Below are 5,502 nucleotides of genomic sequence, written 5' to 3' on the forward strand. Positions count from 1 at the left end.
CCTGGGCTCCCTCTGCCAACCTTGGAATAATTGTAACACTTTAATCGCAAAACCAGGATACCGGTAGTTGTATTGTTTTAGTGTTGTTAATACCATTCTATTTAGACTTGAAATGGCATAAGAATGATTTATTCTACCTTGTGACCCATTCATTGATATCCTACTTGACAAATTGGTCAGTGTGCAAGCATAACATAGAATTATGTGACTTGAGTGTGACTTAAACACAATGCATTTTTCAGTTAGTATGTATCTTGTAGTAAAGAATGTGTGATTTGTGTGAGAAGAATAAAGGGTGGACATAACGTTGAATGTATGTTTTTTGTACTTTAAACAAACAACTTTAGTTTTTTACAACAAGGGTTCACATTTTAGATTGTAATTAGAGGAAAGAAAAGATGAGCGTTAAACTGTTTTGATTTACTGCTTTCTATCGTTTTAGCCATTTTAGTATTTTGATTTCAGTGATTGGGGTCATGCTTACAAGTGGCTAAACATGTCTTTTGAGACACAATAGACGTGCATTGACAATGGTTTGATTTTTAAATAGCTCATTTGGTCATAAAATAGACATAGTTAGCGAGCGGCATCTCCCCCACTACAGTACACAGCTTTTGACTGTACTTATTGGCACGTAAAGCTGCCATTGTGTCCAACACCTCAGGTGCCAAATCTTGATGGTGCTAAATGCACCTCAGAGATGTAAATGCCTCCATTCACACAAATACAACGCTAATGAGCTATTGTGTGGGTCCTAAATCTGCCATTTATTCAGACTAAAGATAATTCAGTGCCTTTATTGAGGCTTTTATGAGATGCATTTTTGCATATGCCTCATCTTTTGCTTTTTAAAGTAACAATCATTTTACAGTAGTACAGTTTGAGTGTATAACTGTACGTATAATTGTTTAACATACAAACGTCTCCTCAACTGGGACTTTAGATAATGGTCCATTTATTGTGTTTGGTACGTTTCACACGAATTGCTCTGATCGGCATTCCTGGATCAACCGCACATTCTGTTGAAACATGTGTCTCCCGATTGGAGTAAGAGTCGTCTGTCAGGACAGCGGTTTTGTGGATGAATGGTGAAACCAGGGGCTTCTTGAAGGCTCTCTGGCTCTCCTGTCCTGCGTCGCGCTTCCTTTTGTGCTGCTCTGTCAACTCAGCCTGTAAAAAAACAAAGGTTGGTCAACAGTAGTTTGGTTAGCTGAGGTGAAATATGTTTTTCTATGTATAATGCAATATGGGTGATCTAATTCGACTCACCACTTTCCTTTCACCAAAAGCGTAGCTGGTGGTTCCAACTACTTCATTCTTTGAGCTAGAAATGTAATTAACGTGTTCAGCTTCACGCAGTTGTTTGTATTTTGCTCTTTACAAATACTTTTTGAGATTTTTGAAGAAAAAAAAGAGAAAAGAAAAAAAATGTTTTAAGAGCGTGTGTGTTTGTGTGTGTGCGCATTTCTTAAACTGGTAAATAAACTAGAAGAAGTGCTCTTCCGAGCACAGGTCTCCACCAGCCACGCGTCCTGGTGGTGCTATAATAGGCCAATGTAAAAAGGTTGGCATGTGTTCTTCTCCAATCTTAGACCTTTAATGGTTCCACCATGAGGCTGATTTGAACATTGAATATTTAATACGGGACATAGCCGTCTTGATCATATGACTGTAGAGATACTGTGTACTGATTTGTGTTAATATTGGGTAAAATCTGGAGGAGTAATATCCAAAAATGTGTCTTACATAAGTCGGCCTCCTGGTGGCGCTATAAAAGGCTGATGTGAAAAATACAAGGAAAGGGTTTTTCCTTGGCCATCACTGTAGAGACACTGTCTACCGATTTGAGTGATTTTTGGACAAAATCTGTAGGAGTAGTATACAGAAATGTGTTTTGCAAACATCGGCCTCATGGTGGTACTAGAACAGGGCCATTTGAAAAATGTGGGGCAGAGGTTCTGCATTGGCATCCAGGGAGTGTGTGTACTCATTTTGGCAGCGACCAGGCCAACAGCGCCGGAGATTGGTTGTACACAAACTCTGAGGACGGACAGACGCACTGACGCACAGACGGACAGGGGCGAAAACATACTCTCCCCCTGCCTTCGGCTGGTGGAGACAATAACAACCAAGAATGAATCATAATTGAACGTTTATTACATTTCAGAGGAAAAAAACAATCTTCCAGATAATTCAATTGACATGGAAGTGTTACATTGTAACTGGAACATGAAGTAGTAAGTTTAAGTAGTCCAAGTAAAAGCAAAAAAAAAAAAAAAAAAAAAAAACATCAACAAAAAGCTTACAAAAATGTTTGCATGTAACAATGGATATTGAATTGCTGTCAAGAAGAAAACTGGCTTAAAATCATTCTTGTTCCCTTGTATAAGCCATGTTAATAATGTAAAATATTCACTTGGAGTTGAATATAACACTTACAACACATGACAATGTGAGCCCCACAGCATGTTCCACACACCCTACGGTGACATTTGTGACATACGTCTATGTTTTTTTGCAACATCTGTCAAGCTGTCACTGCCTTCTCTTCTTTGACAGTGTCTCTGATTGGGATGTGTGGGCAGGTGTGCATGCTCTCTTTGCTGCTCGTGGTGTGCATGTCTGGCGGGTAGGATTGCGTGGGAGGAAGCTGGGTGCCCCTTCCATATGGTTCTCACACAGCTGGCTTACCAGGCTCTTTATGAAGTCTAGCCTGGTGGTCTGTTTGCCCATGCACTGTTTGTACAACACTTCAGCATTGATGGCAGCCAGGTGCAGCATGTAGTAAAAGACAGCGAAGGGCCAGCGAAAGGGCCACACTTTCTCAGTGGAGTAATACTTGCGCACCATCCGATCCAAATTGTCCACTCCGCACTTGATCTTGTTGTAATGTGTTACAGACTCTGGCTTCGGCTTTGTGTCTGTGACAATCGAGACAGTGGGATGCATGGTGCTCAGGATGCAAACATTTTTGTCGGATCTGCTTTGGTAGATGGTAAGAGTAGCATTGTTGCTCTTCATCACCGTATCACTGCCCCTCTTTGCCTCTTGGTTGCGTGTGCTTGGAGGCAACTCACGTCTTTGTCTGTTCATGGTCCTGACTATAGTTGTTCCCTTTGCTAGAAGGTCTTCTGCAACGTTCGTTGAGGTGAAAGAGTTGCCCATCTTAACGTTCCGCCCTTTGTAGTTGAATGGCTTGTATGGCATGTATGAGAAAGAGAGAGATGTGTGTTAGAGGATATAATATGTTATACTACAGATACATACATATAAAACAAAAAATGTTAAATGTTAAATTACCTGCTGTTCGGGCTGTTCCCAAGGTCAGGAAATCCACTCAATAGGTAGCTGGTTTCCACATCAGCAGCCATCAGAAACTTGATGCCAAACTTGTCGGCTTCGTTGGACATGTACTGTGTAAAACCACACTGTGTCTGTGTGGGTAACAGTTGTTCTCCCACACTGATGTTGGCTCCAGGAATGAAGCACTTATGACAGTTCTCAGTAAAACTATTCCACACATCAGTCATTGCCGCAAATTTGTCTTCGCTTTTGCGGGCAGCCTCGCCCGCAAAAGCCCTGATAGGCCTCATCTGATAGGCCTCATCTTTTGCTTTTTAAAGTAATAAATCATTTTACAGTAGTACAGTTTGAGTGTATAAATGTATGTATAATTGTTTAACATACAAACGTCTCCTCAACTGGGACTTTGGATAATGGTCCATTTATTGTGTTTGGTACGTTTCACACGAATTGCTCTGATCGGCATTCCTGGATCAACCGCACATTCTGTTGAAACACTTGTCTCCCGATTGGAGTAAGAATGGTCTGTCAGGACAGCAGTATTGTGGATGAATGGTGAAACCAGGGGCTTCTTGAAGGCTCTCTGGCTCTCCTGTTCTGCGTCGCGCTTCCTTTTGTGCTGCTCTGTCAACTCAGCCTGTAAAAAAACAAAGGTTGGTTAACAGTAGTTTGGTTAGCTGAGGTGAAATATGTTTTTCTATGTATAATTCAATATGGGTGATCTAATTCGACTCACCACTTTTCCTTTCACCAAAAGCGTAGCTGGTGGTTGCTTTTCAGGGTCTTGGACTGAACGCTCTTGCCACAGTGATGATGCTGTCGTTGTGGGCATGTCCCAGCTGTCCACCATTTTCTCTATTTCAGTCAGCTCTGCCCAAAATAGTTTCTCCATCCCTTGCAGTTCCGGCATGGCCGCCAACTTAGCCTTCTCAGCCTGGAGAAGATCCTCCCACAAGATCATTCCAGAAGATGTGTCCTCAGCAACCTGAATTGAATGCGGCTTTGGTTGAATACGTCTTTGCCTCTGTGATCGTCTGGTTGATTTCAATCTATTACTGCTGTTCATGTTGATAATCTGTAAAGTGTCCTCTGTCTTGAACTGTAAGATGTCCTCTGTCTGGATAACAAACTGTAAGATGTCCTCTGTCTGGATAACAAGCTGTAAGATGTCCTCTCTGTGCTCTGTCTTCAGGTGTTGTGATGCTTTGCAGATTGGTGGTCTACTTATACCCCAATGGGTGTGATGTTTGTAGCCTATCACCCTCTGTCAAGGAGCCAATTGGAGAGGAGAACCACATGCTGGTTAAAATGCTAATAGGTCACATGCTAATTGCTTAGACACAACATTCAAAATACAGTGATCACACTTGTTAATGTTCACTGATTGTCTGGCACATGAATAGATCACCTGGCTTCAATTATTCATGAATATCACAACATGTAAATGCATGCACAATTTGATTAACATACTCCTGTACATTGCACTAAACATCAGTTTAGTGGCGTCTAGGATGTCCTTATAACATTTCCGATGGCTGCCCTGTGAGTGCTTGCCATGGTGTGAAACATCACAATTGAAATGACCCCAACAAATAGCATTTACTGTGTTATAAAGACTTTGAAGTCATGTTGACTCTGAACATGTTTCAATTTCTAATTTAGAAAAGAATGGAGCTAATTGAATAATCTCTACACATAGTGTAGCAAGCTTTAGCTCCTCCATAGAACACCAGCTTCTATTGTTCTGAAGGAATGTGCAGCGCTCAGATGTGTGCAATTATACATTCAATAGCATTGAATGCAAATGTTAAAATGCAAATAGGTTAAATGATGATGGCAGAGGCTGATGATTGAATTGACAGAACAACACATTGAGAATGCAGTGCATTCCTCGACTCAGACCTTATCGCCAGGATCAACTAAGCTTATAGCTTATCATCACATCCAACCATCTTAAGATACTCAGCTAGTGGGGAATGCTCTCTTCCCTGGTGAGAATTGCCCCTTTATATAGGGCTTGTTTGTGTATTGTATGACATCACGCCACATCATCAGCTGTGGACTCTGTGATGTCATCGTATCTCCATTTATGGCCATCTCCGTATATGGAGATATAAGTCGTCCATGCCCAAGTATGGGCTGGTGAGGTCAGACTGTGTGATGCGAGCAGGGCAAAGGTGTGACGTGTGACGTGTGACC

Source organism: Nannobrachium achirus (genome assembly GCF_963921795.1).
Source record: "Nannobrachium achirus genome assembly, chromosome: 2".
Lineage (NCBI taxonomy): Eukaryota > Metazoa > Chordata > Actinopteri > Myctophiformes > Myctophidae > Nannobrachium > Nannobrachium achirus.